Raw genomic sequence first — 15,592 nt, forward strand, 5'->3', positions numbered from 1 at the left:
AAAAGTTAAAGATTTAGATATTAATTTAATAAATAAAAGGAAAAAGGGTAACATTTCCTCCTCAATTTAACCCTTACCCTCGAAGTTACTCAATTGCATCATTTTATATCCTACCCCTAACTTAAACCCTAAGTTATAAGTTAGGGTTTAGGGTCTAGGTTTATAATTTACGATTTTAAGTTAGGGATAGAGTATATAATGATGCAATTAAACAACTTTGAGGGCTGAATTGATGCGAAAATACGATTGAGGTGAAAATGATAAATTTGGTATATTACATGGACAAAAGGTGACCCTTAAGTCTAAAAATATTTTTATGATGAATTTCTATAATGAGTGATTTTAGGATAAACTATGTATTTAGTACCTAAATTATAAATTTTGGTCTATTTTAGTACCCACTCTTTCATTTTTTTCAAAATTGTACCTAACGTTTAGTTTTTGTTTCACTTTACTACCCGCCATTAAAAACTTAACACGTTTAGTACCTAAAATTTCAATTTTTTCCAAAACCTAACGTTAAATTTTGAATGGAGTACTAAAATGAAAGAGAAACTAAACTTTGGGTATGATTTTGAAAAAATTAAAAGTTTGGATACTAAAACGGACCAAAATCGATAGTTTATATACTAAACATATAATTTACCATTGGTTTGAAGTAATCAGTAAATAAGTAAAAAAATGAATAAGCATTTATTGTGAATGCTGTGCAATAAAGTTAAGTGTGATATTTATCTGACCTTTTCTTTTCATTTCTTTTCATTCTGAATTACTAGAAAATAATGAAAGCCATTTGGTGCAATTCGTAGAAGATCGTTTACATCAAATCATTGTCTGGTTGAAGATGGAAATTGAAGGGAGGGAGGTAGATGTTTCCAAATTTACCACGTGTCATTGTTGCTATGTTATGTCCTATCTTCCTTTTGTTCTATTATGAACTTTATATTTTGAATTATATTATTATCTTTATAATTATCCTGTCTCGATCGGTTATTTTTAATACTTTTAACGTGTATTTTACGTATAAACACGAATTAATTTATCTCAGTGGTTAAAGGAATTGTTATTGTTCTTAGAGGTCATGATTTCGAGTACCAACGACTTGAACGTTAATGATAGAGAGTACTTAGAACATATATTATTTAGTAATCAGCTTAATTTTGAATTAAAAAATAATAAGATAAACAGAGAAAGTGAATAACATAATTAATCTATTTGAGTTTTGTCTTTCTAATTTTAATTTTTTATAAACTGAAGTTATTAATTTTTTATTCTATTTCAAATTTAACATGAACATAAAAAATGAGATTGGACCTTAATTTATTCTATTTCAAATTTAACATGAACATAAAATGTAATTAAACCAAAACAATGATAAATCAAGGGCAAGTTATATCTCAAGTCACTCTGTTATTAATAATGTTATAAATGAGTCATTGAATTTTAAAAAGTTATAAACAAATTATTCAATCAATAAATAGTTATAAACTTGTCATTTCATCGTTAAAAATAAGCACGTGTTAAGTTATTAATTACAACAGGATCACTGAATTTATCGATTGTTATAATCATGTCACTTTTAACTAAAAATTAACGTCCTTTATATACTTAACAAGGTGACAAATTTATAACAATGGTAATTAATGACTTTCGAGATTCAGTGACGGGTTTATAATCTTACTACAATTGAGTCGCCCATATAGTTTACCCATAAATCTATAACCTCGTCTTCAAATATCAAATCAATCGTATTTACATTATTCGGAAAAACCCTCAAAATAAGAAATGGCATACTATTACTGTTAAATGATTCCTTGTTTTCAGTGTAGAGGTAGAGAATATGAGGAGAAACAGTAGCAAACCCCACCTTATTTTCTACAAAATTTGTTCTCTAAATGTCATCGTGATAAGGCCATCCCAAAAAGTATTATCATGGTGATGAAGGAATGACAAATCTTATCGTCAAAAGGAGGAAAGTTTGAGGTTCAATTCAAATAATCTAAGGTCTAATTATGAACTGTTGAAAAGCCCCCTTCCTAAATTTAGAAATAAGATGCAAGGCCAGTGCAACAAATAATGCTACTTTTTGGACCGTCAAGAAAATAAATGAATAATATGATATAGTATATATTTTTATTGGGAACATGGGAAATGATTGTCAAAATAATATAAATCACTTATCAATATAACTAGACACTGAGATAGAGACAAATTAGTAAATGATGTTTGATAATTAAATAAAATTTAGGGTAAATTACATAAGTTATCCCTAGACTACAGAGTATTTATTTCTCGAGTCTTCTAAATATTAAATGTTATAAAATGATTCCCTGACCATAGGATATTGCTTTTTTAACTCCTATGATTATTAAAAGTTACAAAATGGTCACTTGACTATTCACTGTGTTCCAGACTCGTCATCTTTCGTTAAAAAATTGATGATAGTTTGAGTTGAACGTTAACATATTGACTGAGATATGATAATCATTTGAGATTTTGGATTCATATTATATCATATCTCAATCAGCATGTTAACGTCTAACGCAAATTGTTATCAATTTTTTTAATGAAAAAGGATAAATTTAGAATAGAATGAATAGTCGAATGACCATTTTATAACTTTTAATAATTAAAAGATTTAAAAAAATAATATCTTATAATTGGAGGACTATTTTATAATTTTTAATAATCAAATGACTCAATAAGACATGGGACCATTTATATACTTTAAACTAAAATTTAATATAAATTTCATACTTTATAAAATCTGATTGTTCTATTTTATTTTACCTAAACTTGATCTTTATGTTTTATGAAAGTAGATAAATTAGTATCATTTGATAATATTATTAAGTCTTAGTTAAATTATTAAATTAAAATAAATAGTTTATACGTAAGGATTAATAAAAATTAACAATTTAATTCTTTAAACGTGATAAATTAACAAAATTAATATCTCACATTAATATATTAACACAATTAAATTACTTTTTTATTTTTATCAATAATCAATTAGTCTAATAATATGAGATATTAAATATTTTAAAACAAAATTAGGGTTTGAGTCTTAACATTATAAATGAAAATAATTAGACAAAAAATTATCTTATAATAGACTTATATAGTACTTAATCTAAATCAATAAATCAAATAAAAATGACTATATACAAAAGTAATTTTAAAAATTCTTATAAAATTAAAATTCAATATTATAATAATTAATCTTATATATATATGGTCCAAGTGTCACCCTGCACCCTAAAACAGATTAGGGCATGAAGTCCTAAAAGTACAAAACAAAGGCTAAAATATTTGTAGCAGAGCGGACAGGAAAGTGATACAGCCATCAAAACTGTGGCATCATTTCCCAATTTCCATAATAAAACAACAAATCTCAAAAAATATTAATATTTTTATTTATTTTTGAAAACAAAGAAATAAAATATTCGTTGAAAGAGACAGATTAGATAAGCTCAACATGATTATTATCAAAGAGACTGATATTAGACCTGACAGACGCGCCTTTTACCGCGCGTGGACTCCCAGAAAACTAAAAACAACAGGGAAGTACATGGATTCCATATTTTTCAGATCAAATTCAACAAAGAAATCGGGGAAATACTTAGAACAATGATGAACTGGGTAACTGGAAGGGGGAAAAAGGATATTTACAGCTAAATTCTACGATTTTTTTGTTAACTTGAAATTAAAAAGTGATGGAGAGTAATGTCAAAGAACCCTCATTACATGATATCTCAATAACAGCACATGAATTAAATACTTCAGCTACTTACTGGTTTTAATGCTTGTAAAAAGGAGTAATTTTTTTTGTTACCAAATCTTGTCTTTTTCGTGTTGTTTCTCAATGACTCCGATCCGTTGGTTTGTTGCTGTTGCTGTTAGTTTGATGGCCCTTGTTGGTTCCCGGTGGATTCTTTTGCGGGGAAGACGAGAACAGTTGCCCGAACCCGAAAACCGAACCCGATTTCGAGGATCCACGTAACGAACAAACAGGGACGTTCAGGACCGGCGTGATCCGAACGTTCGCCGAATACGATCTCTCGACTCCCCTTTGTTTAAAACTCGGACCGCCATTGAAGCTGCTCGGACTGCTTGAGCTTCTTTCCAGGCTTTCGAATACGATTTTCCCGGAAGAATTCGGACCCGGAAACCCGTCTGGGTTTAACCATCCTCATTCTCGGTGGGTTTTGGGTTTTAGGGTTCTGGAGGGAGCGAAAGGGTTAGGACTGGGATGCGGATATGGCGACCGATTTAGAATCTGAGCTTTTCAACAGTGGAAGGCTCAATGAAGACTCTAAGGAAGAAGAAGATTTCGAGCTTCTATGGAGGAAATGCTTGAGAGATTTTGGGTTATTATTAGATTGTAACGAGATTTTGCTGCTCTGAGAATCAGATTTTGATGAAACTTGTTGTTGATGATGATTGGTATTAGTGTTCGTCGTTGAACACTTTTGAGCCCCAAAAGTTGCCTCCACCGGCTCGAACACCTCGGAGCCTTGGCGAAAACAGGTAATGATCCGACCCGGAAACCTCCATTCCAACCCCGGGCAAGACTCGAAGCTTCGCGGGATCTGACGGCGTTCAACGAAGGATTCCGATGTCGCCGTTCTTGCCCATGGTTTCACGGCGGAGAAATGTAGAGGCATGAGTTTACCGTCGGAAAAAGCTCGTCGGCCGGAAGCATGGCGGCTCTGGATCTACAAGCCTGAACTCGAACTCACCCGCCGGAACATCTTGAATCTTCGTCGAATCACGATCCTCCTCTCCTCCTTCGACGACGTCTCTTCTTCTCGGCTGAACGAAACCCTCGGATTCAACCAACCAAACTGGAAACTCTCCGGCGGAACACCGATATTGTTAACGCAAGCTGAAGCCATGAAAAAAATACAAAAAAAGCCAAAAAAAAAATTGGGGGTAGGGGAACGCTGTTAAATGAGGCGAATTACATTTACATTTGGGATTGATAAATAAAAGATGTGGGATTTGAGATATGGGTTCTGCTTTGATTTTCGGATTTTTGGCTTTGTTTGTTTAGGGCTTGGGGGGAATGAGGCATGTGAGTTAAACAACTGTGAAATAGCGTGAGTCCGCCATTAATTTATAGTCTGTATATAAAGTATGGTGGGAAATAGGATAAATTTTCCAAGTCTTTTAGGGGTAGGCCACGTGGCTCTTATTTTTCTCATGTATATATATAGTCAAATAAAGTATTTTGGGCTAATTTTTTGTGATAATGGAGTGGAGAAAAATATTTTTGAGAAATAGTGTGATTGAAAAATTGTTTCGTGAAATAAGATGAATGCTACATGAACAAGAATCTCTCATAGATTATCATGCGACATTCTTGGGTGTCGCATGGAACACCATGCGATTTCTTCAATTTATTTTTTTAGAACTTGGGGTTTTGGTTTAGAAATGAGTATAGTTTAAAGGTTATAGATTAGAGTTTAATGTTAGGGTTTAGAGTTTTTCAATTAGAGTTTGGAGTTTGAATTTTAATTTAGGATTTAAAATTTAAGGTGTGGGGTTAATTATCTAAATTAGAACTCAAACCCTACAACTTAACCATGAAACTCTAAACCCTAACCTCTAAAGTATACATAATCCCTAAACCTTATATCATAAACTTTAAACCCTAAATTAAAACTCAAACCTCATTCATTGACCTAAAAAACTCTAAACTCTAACCTCAAAACTCTAAATCCTAACACCTAATTATACTCAATCTTCAAATCCAAAACCTTAAATCATAAATTCTAAAAAAAGAAAAAAAAGAAAAATAAAATAGAGTGTCGCGTGGTAATCCATGCGACATACATGTTGACTATCTCGCATGGTAATTCATGCGAGTTCCATGGTTACTGTAGCTTTCGTCCTATTTCATGAAAAAAAATTGATTATACTATTTTACGAATTTTTTTCAATCACGTTATCTGAAAAGTTTTGTCAGTATATTGTATCTAAATGATGGAAATTTTGATGAGATTAATGGTTATTTTATGATGATTAATAAATTTTAATGTTTAATTTTAATAATATTTTTAAATTAATGTTAGTTTTATAATATTTAAAAGTTCAACTGTTAAAATGATTATTTTAAAATATATTTTTAATTAATATGAGCAGATTATAAGGTAGTATTTGTTCAAAAGATTCTTAATAATTTGATAATAAACACTTAAACACTCAAACAAATGATATACTCAAACCTAATACCTCTTAGGATAACAATCATCATTTTAACTACTATTTTTAATATCATTCGACTCGTGTAACTATTTTAAAATAATTGAATACATCTTATATATTTTTCTCTTAAATTATTATAATTAATGTTTAAAAGCTTAATTTAATAACAAGGTTTTGGAAAATAAAAAAAATAAAACTAAAATTTTATTATATTTATAAATCCACATCATTTATTATCGCAATAATTGTATATTTTATAAATTTTAATGAGTGATCTCAGTGCTAAAAGGAAATTTTGTTCTCCTTAAAAGATTACATTCGAATATTTACGTTTATAATGTGTGTACTGTCACATTATTAATATCCAATATTTATAAGGGTAAAGTACACAAATGGTCACCTGACTATAGGACGTTACTTTGTTGAGTCTCTCGATTATTAAAAGTTATAAAATGGTCCTATCAGACATTACTTTGTTGAGATCTTTAACTATGAAAAGTTACAAAATAGTCACCTAAATATTCATATGTTCTAAACACGTTGTTGTAACCGTCTTTCGGGTTGAGCCCCGGAATTGGGCTTCGACGTGAATAATTGTGTTAGGGAGTCGCCACAGACCATTTTAAAACAAATTTAGGTGGGTCGGACACCATCTTACCTGTCTGCGTTCTACCAGAAATGTGTCGGGTTCGGAGTCGGTTACGGTCAAGGAAGGATTAGCACCCTTGAACTGCCCTTTCGGTACAATAATTTATCGGTTTCTTTAATTACAAAATTAGAATTTAAAACCCGATTCAAATTACTTACCTTTGATAAAAAAAATTAGATAAGAAATATTAAATAATACTACATAAACCAAAGGAAAAAAAGTAATAAAATAAACTAAATAAATAAATAAAACCATAATAATAAAGGACCATATGATGAATTTGCCCAATGTTCAAAACCATGGGATTTATTTAACCTCACGCAAAAGAAATGGCCAAAATGGCTTTTCCAAGTGTTAATTGATCCATGCGTTTAGGAACATTGAAATCATATAACAGGACAATAATTACAATATTATTTAATGCCTAATAAGTAGTCCAATAAAGATGTTAACAACAGGCACAAAACCAATTAAAGGAGCAATTAAAAAAAAGCTAATAGTTGGCACTAACCTCACAAAGCTCGAGACTGCACAATCCAGCTTTGAGATTTTATTCTCTGAGTTGGTTGGGGATATGTTGCGACCGAGAGGTAAGTCATTCTCCTTTTTCACTTTTCGTTCCCCTTTCACTTCTCTTAGGAAAAATAAATACGGCTAACTTCGGGCTCTCCTCTTCGATCCGAGGTGAGAACTTCTCTGATTTCTTCTTTGCTTCTTTGTTCCCCTCTGTTTTTTTAAGTTTCGAATGTTCATGTGTTTTTTTTGATATTTTTTGAAACTATTTTTTGGTGTAACCCCCACTCCTTTTAAAATCCGCACTTGGTTTTTCAAGAATGTACCTCGGGAGGGCTAATTCTAAAAAAATAGATTTTGATTGCCCTCACTTCGATCCTCGGCAAAGAACCCATTTTTGAGTTTTATTCGAAACAAAACGATGAAGTAAATGCACATGCAAGATAAAACGAGGAAGATATGATTTTTTTTACCCTTTATTTTGCTTCGAAACGATTACAAAATGTTGATCTCCGAGATTGCTTTGCTCGTATTTCGCTAATGAATACTCGTAAGATTTGTGTGTGCTATCGTGGTAATCTCTAGGTAATATCTCGTGCACCAAATCGTCCCCCTTTGAATGGTTCGATTACATGTATTTATAATAAAAACCAAACACTATTTTTAGAATCCTATTCAAGATAGAGTCCTAATATATCTTGGTTGCTTGTTGTTTATTTTCTTTGAATGGCGTTGGTGGTTACCGAGAAGCTCGGTCGTTGGGGGTGTGCTGCCGTGAAAAATGGCGCAGAATAAGAAAGCTTCTGGAACCCTTGCATCAGTTTGGGTTGAGGACTTGGACTCGGTTCGGGGCTCCAAGTTGACTTCGGGTCACGTGTGATCTGTTGGACCTCACATGTTTCTGCTGGGCTCTTTGGTCTTGGGCCTGTGAAATAAAATGTAAATATATGTATATAATTATATAATATAATATTATATAAATAACGGTGGACGAAATTAAATGTCTTCACACGTCCATTTTCATTAAAATATATTAACATTCAAGGTGTATGTTAATCTGTTGACTGAGATATGATAGTCGTTTGAGATTTTGGAATCAGATTTTATCATATCACAGTTAGCAGATTAACGTCGGTCTCAAACTGTCGTAAAATTTTTAACAAAAAAAAACGAGTCTGGAACATATGAATAGTAAGATTATAATTTGATAACTTTTAATAGTCATTTTTAACAAAAAAAAAAAACGAGTCTAGAACATATGAATAGTAAGATTATAATTTGATAACTTTTAATAGTCAATGGACTCAACGAAACAATGTCCTATAGTCAATGGACCATTTCATAACATCTAATATTCAGAGGACTCAACAAATCAACTTCATATAGTCGTTTAAGTCGACATGTTAACGTTCAGTTCAGATTGCCGTTAATTTTTAACGAAAAATGACGAGTTTAAAACATATGAATAGTCGAGGGACAATTTTATAACTTCTAATAGTCGGAGGACCCAACAAAGCAACATCTTATAGTCGGGGACCATTTATGTACTTTTCCCTATTTATAATTTAAATGTTTTTTTAAATATTTAATTAATTTAAATTTCTGTTATTTAATTCTAGTCTGGTCCTTCAAACAATATGAACATGACGCAAAATTCGAAAAGTTTGCTTACACGTGAAAGTTGTCATCTTCTCTTAAATTTTGCCCTTTTGAACGTTTTCTTGTTTAGATAGGCAATGCTGCTTCTTTTCCCTAAATATATTTCACAGCCTTTCTTCTTCTCGTGACATTGTGTTTCGTTTCCTTCGTTTATTATTATTATTATCATTTGTGTAACGTTTGGGAAAAGTTAAAACTATTTGAAGTAAAATTAACTGCCACACTTTTCAAAGGAATTCAACCATTTTCATCGGGTAAATAAGATAAAAAAATTAATTCACCCTGTTAAAAAAATACTTTTTAGTAATCATTGTTTCCCTAGTAATAAACAAGCATGCATTGTTAATTTATTATCTTATTGTATATATTGTTATAAATTAGTCCAATGAGATGAAATATTACATATTTTATAATCTTTGTTCGAATATTTACTTGAGATTAACCATGAGATTAACCTTTTCTTATATGATCACATGTGATCTTAAATAGCTAGTTTATTATGTTAATGGTTATATGAAATGTTCAAATTATGTGTTAGTTTATGATTAGTTGTAAATTTCTTTGTAATTATGAGTATTTTTCTTTTAATAAAACTAACGACTTCTATTCAAAAAAAAATTAAAGATTTAGATATTAATTTAATAAATAAAAGGAAAAAGGGTAACATTTCCTCCTCAATTTAACCCTTACCCTCGAAGTTACTCAATTGCATCATTTTATATCCTACCCCTAACTTAAACCCTAAGTTATAAGTTAGGGTTTAGGGTCTAGGTTTATAATTTACGATTTTAAGTTAAGGGTAGGGTATATAATGATGCAATTAAACAACTTTAAGGGTTGAATTGATGCGAAAATACGATTGATGTGAAAATGATAAATTTGGTATATTACATGGACAAAGGTGACCCTTAAGTCTAAAAAAACAAGTTGAAAAAATTATTTTTATGATGAATTTCTATAATAAGTGATTTTAGGATAAACTATGTATTTAGTACCTAAATTATAAATTTTGGTCTATTTTAGTACCTACTCTTTCATTTTTTTTCAAAATTGTACCTAACGTTTAGTTTTTGTTTCACTTTACTACCCGCCATTAAAAACTTAACACGTTTAATACATAAACTTTCAATTTTTTCCAAAACCTAACGTTAAATTTTGAATGGGGTACTAAAATGAAAGAGAAACTAAACTTTGGGTATGATTTTGAAAAAATTAAAAGTTTGGATACTAAAACGGACCAAAATCGATAGTTTATATACTAAACATATAATTTACCATTGGTTTGAAGTAATCAGTAAATAAGTAAAAAAATGAATAAGCATTTATTGTGAATGCTGTGCAATAAAGTTAAGTGTGATATTTATCTGACCTTTTCTTTTCATTTCTTTTCATTCTGAATATTACTAGAAAATAATGAAAGCCATTTGGTGCAATTCGTAGAAGATCGTTTACATCAAAATCATTGTCTGGTTGAAGATGGAAATTGAAGGGAGGGAGGTAGATGTTTCCAAATTTACCACTGTGTCATTGTTGCTATGTTATGTCCCTATCTTCCTTTTGTTCTATTATGAACTTTATATTTTGAATTATATTATTATCTTTTATAATTATCCTGTCTCGATCGGTTATTTTTAATACTTTTAACGTGTATTTTACGTATAAACACGAATTAATTTATCTCAGTGGTTAAAGGAATTGTTATTGTTCTTAGAGGTCATGATTTCGAGTACCAACGACTTGAACGTTAATGATAGAGAGTACTTAGAACATATATTATTTAGTAATCAGCTTAATTTTGAATTAAAAAATAATAAGATAAACAGAGAAAGTGAATAACATAATTAATCTATTTGAGTTTTGTCTTTCTAATTTTATTTTTTTATAAACTGAAGTTATTAATTTTTTATTATAAATTAAGGGATATTCTTCTGTCCAATACTTATAAATAAAAAAAATGGGCTGAGCCGGAGCTTTGTTGGATATAGCTAGCAACATATTGCTTACTTGGATAGATAAAGCTAATATAATAGAGTAAACTACATATTTAGTATATAAACTATTAGTTTTGGTCTATTTTAGTATCTGAAGTTTCAAAATTTTCAAAACCATGCCTAACGTTTAGGTTTTGTTTTATTTTAGTACCTTGTCATTAAAAACTTAATAGACGAGTTGACGGGGCATAGCTCCGGTGGACAAACGACTAATCCGAACGCTTGACTACAAGAGATTGACGAGTTGACCAACATAGTCTAGTTTCAAGGCCATGGAAAGGTTGACGACGAAGATCAGATGATAAAAAGTCAAAGAGTCCGTCTTTGATTTGGGAGATTGAGACATTTTCGATGAAACGGAGGCCGAAATCACGTTCAGTAGGTCGAAAAGACACCGGTTGGAAAATTTGAGCTTCATCGCCCTACAATTGCGACGATCGACGACTGTAGATGCATCGACCGACGAGCCCATGCATTAAATTTTTAACGACATGATTCTAAAATGAAACAAAAAGCAAACATTAGACATAGTTTTGAAAAAAAAATTGAAAGTTTAAGCATTAAAACGGATTAAATTTGACAGTTTAGATACTAAACACGTAATTTACCCATAATAATAATATCATTTTATTAAAAAAAAAGAGAGTAAATAAACTAATATTTATAATTTTGAAACCTAGTGGACAGGTCACGTTAGAATGTCCGGGTACAATTATCAGTGACATCCTAATATTTTTGACGTAATTATATTCTAGAAAAACTTGATTGGTGGATTAGTTGACAATCTCTACAAATAATACAAAACAAGATTGGAGTTATTTGGTAATGAATAAGCAAGTAGCATAACAGTCCCATTTGCATTGCTTTAAAATTAAGTGACCCCAACCCCAACACGTCATCTGGTTTGCCCAATCTTTTGTCCATTTAAAACACCTGTCTTCCTAGTGTTATCTTGTTCCTTCCACCATTCAACAATTTCGACAATGTTCTCTTTGTTTGGGTCAATTAGATTTAGAGTTCAATTGGGTCAAATCTCTTGCTATATAAATTACCAAGATGAGCTTAATTGATTAATTTAAAGGGTTAACTACATGATTGATCACACTCATTTATGTTTTGTCTGTTTTTCTAACTGATTTCAAAAACATAATATATGATGATTTTTGTTTTTGTTTAATTGATATAGTCACGGAAGATTAGTTGTCATTAGATTTTTAAGGGATTATTGATGTGACATAGTAAATATTAAAAATAAAAAGGGTAAATTACATAAATGGTCACTAATATTTGAATAATTTTTTATTTTTCCTCTGAAGTTTTTAAAATAATAAATTGGTCGATACCTTTTTGTGATATACGTCCCCCTATAATGATTCTTCATCTCCTTACTCCACACCGCCCATTAAGAGTAGAATAATATTCAAGGAAACAAAAGCCATGAAAAATAAAGAAAGAAAATACACATTTGAATTGAAAATTTTCCGAAAACTTTCCACCTTGAATTCTCATCTTCATCGGTATGAAATACTTCATCAAATTTCTATATCCCACTTTTCTGGGTTAATAGATGACAAAGAGAGATAAAAGAATAATATAAGGAACTATTTGATGACTTAGTGACCAATTTGTTAATTTTAAAATTTTAGTGAGGAAAACAAAAAATTACTAAAAGATTAGTGACCATTTTTGTAGTTTATCATTTTTAATTTTATATCATTGTAACACGTTATCAATTTGTTAAAAATCTAACGATAGTTAACCTTCAGTGACCACATTTTAAATAAATAAAAATGAAAGTGACCATACATTATATTTTTTGAATCCAGTTAAAAAAAAGTAAACAAAACATAAACGAGAGTGATCTATCATGTAGTTAACCTAATTTAAATTATGTATTGTAAGGATATATTACAAAGATGATTCTTTGAACTTAATTTACTTCATTTTTTGTACATAAAAATTTAGGTCAGGGATGTCTCTCCCATTTCAAGGGTCAAAATATGCCTAGAACATAATTAGGATTACATAAGAATTTACAGATTATCCATTAAGAGTGACGGTGATAGGTTTGAACTTGGCCTTATAAGCTCAAATTTCTAAATATGAACCGCTTTTTTTTTTTAAATAACCATCAAGCTCAGTTGGTAGAGCACAAGGTTCTTAACCTTAAGGTCGTGGGATCGAGTCCTATGGAGGGCATTTCATAATTTGGAGGTCTCCTACGGAAGCTGCTTCAACCTAGTGTTGGAAGGCAGCCTGCTATCTTACCTTCCCATTACCCCATTATATATGGGAACATGGGACAACCATTATTTTTGGAGCAGTTGTTTTCAGCATTAATTACTACTAGTTAACCCATGTTTTTGGAACTCACAGGGGCTGTTTATAAAACATCATTTGCTCATGTGAACCGTTCATTTGCCTCCACTTCCACAAGGAACTTTGGGTATTGGGTGGACTGATTTTGGTCAATTATTTCATGCGGAGGAGAATTCAATTCGGTAAAATATATGAAAATAAACCAACAATCGGTTGGTCTAGTAAGATAAGTCACTAGATTTTTTAAGTAAAGTTAGAGGTTCAAATCCTTACGATTGCGAATGAAATAAAATAGGTTAGGATGGTCGTCCGTATCTCTATAGTACCATATTCGAATTAGTCAATCGATAAATTAAATATCATTGGTTATATAGAGTTATTTTCAACGAATTTTAAATATAAATCATAATCGAGACTGAGAAGTGAAAAGTGAGAAGAAAATGAAATGCTCTTAGTGGATCAAAAACTTGTTACCTAAGTGAATACGAGAGAACAAAGATGAATAATTTAACCAACCAGTCAACTATGTTTACTCATAGATGGATGAAATTTTAAATTTAATAGATTCGAGATACTTAAATTATTAGGATTAATTGATTTTAGAGTCTAAATGAATTTACTTTTATTGATACGAAAAATGAGTTATAAAGGAGAAAAAATAGGTCCTTACGATTTGGAAAGTGTTGGTGAGAATGTTTGAAGGTTTATGATTTTTTTGTGAGTGATGATTAGGGTGAGCAAAATTTGATTAATTTTGAATATTATAGGGCACTGTGGCTCACTCGTCTCAGTCCGAATTATATTATGATATGAATTAATATCTAATTTGAATAAGACATGATCTAAAATTAACATAAATAATTTAAATACGATTATGATATAATAAATTATACAAATACTAAAAACTAATTACTAATACTAATTCTATCCTCACACATTACCATAATTATATAATACCACAGATAATTGAAATATTTACTTGGGGTAAGTGGATTTAATCATATAAATAAGGACAAAATCTATTATATTGGTAAAAAATTAAGAGTTTTACATTTTTTAAGACTGTTAGATAAAGAAAATCAAGGTTGATAACGATAGGAAATGAAAAGATATTTACTGGAAAAAATAAGTTAATCACATCCTTTGATTTCTTCTCATCTAATGATCCTAAAAAATGTGTAAAACTAAGAGTTTTACACTATGTGCAAGTGGATCCAAACTAGGATGAGCACAGGTTGGGTTTCAGTCAATCTTACCTGACCCAAAAATTATACATCCTTCATCTTATCCGATCCGACCCGAAAATGTACACCAAACATTTAACTCGAACCCGACCCAAATAACATATTTAATAAAAAAATATTTTATTCAATAACAATAAATATTTGATTAAAATAATAATATATAAGGAAAATATTGTAATTATTTATAAAATATAAGATAAAATTATATTTTTTGGATCAGATATTTTTATCCTAAATCTGACCAGACCTGAACATAACTCTAAAAAAATATGAATGAATCTGAATTAAAAAAACAATCTGATCGGGTCAAGTTGGTATCCGTCGGGTTTGGGTCTCATACTCTTCCCTAATTGTAACCCATATAAATAGGGCATGATCCAATACACCCAAGTAAGATTAAGAGTTTTACATCTTTTTAGGACCGTGACGGAAGAAATCAAAACTTGAGATTAACAATAGAAAACGAGAATATATCATTGGAAAACAAGAAGTTAATCCCAGCCTTTGATTTTCCTCATCTATCGATCTTAAAAAGATGTAAAACTAAGAATTTTACACTATATGTAAGTGTATCGTGACTCATATAAATAATTAAAAAATATAAAATAAATGGATGTCCCTTTTTTCCCATATGTATGAGGTAAGGGGAGGTAAGATAGTAGGTTGCCCCCGACACCAGGTTGAGAGCAGCTTCCGTAGGAGACCTCTGAATTATGAAATTTCCTCCGTGGGACTCGATCCCACGACCTTAAGGTTAAGAACGTGTGCTCTACCAACTGAGCTAAATGGTCATTTCAAATAATTAAAAAATATATTTTATGTTAATACATGTATAATAAAACCTATATATATGCTATGCAATAGGGTCCATTTTATTTTTACCAAGTTGACTTTAATAATCCTCCACCTCGACTTAACGTTCTCTTCCCTTCTTTATTTATCCCCTCTTCTTTCTTTCTCTCTTGCCTTCTCCATAGCCACAAGACCATTGTTTTCCTCTCAAGAAA

At 30.6% G+C, this 15,592-nt stretch overlaps 1 pseudogene; it reads right to left on the bottom strand.

Annotated features, from left to right (window-relative positions):
- Positions 1-3,682: 3,682 nt before the first annotated feature.
- On the bottom strand, positions 3,683-5,082 carry LOC120123846 (annotated as a pseudogene).
- Between the last annotated feature and the right edge of the window lie 10,510 nt (positions 5,083-15,592).

This window comes from Hibiscus syriacus, unplaced genomic scaffold, assembly GCF_006381635.1.
Source record: "Hibiscus syriacus cultivar Baekdansim isolate YM2019G1 unplaced genomic scaffold, ASM638163v2 tig00110403_pilon, whole genome shotgun sequence".
NCBI lineage: Eukaryota > Viridiplantae > Streptophyta > Magnoliopsida > Malvales > Malvaceae > Hibiscus > Hibiscus syriacus.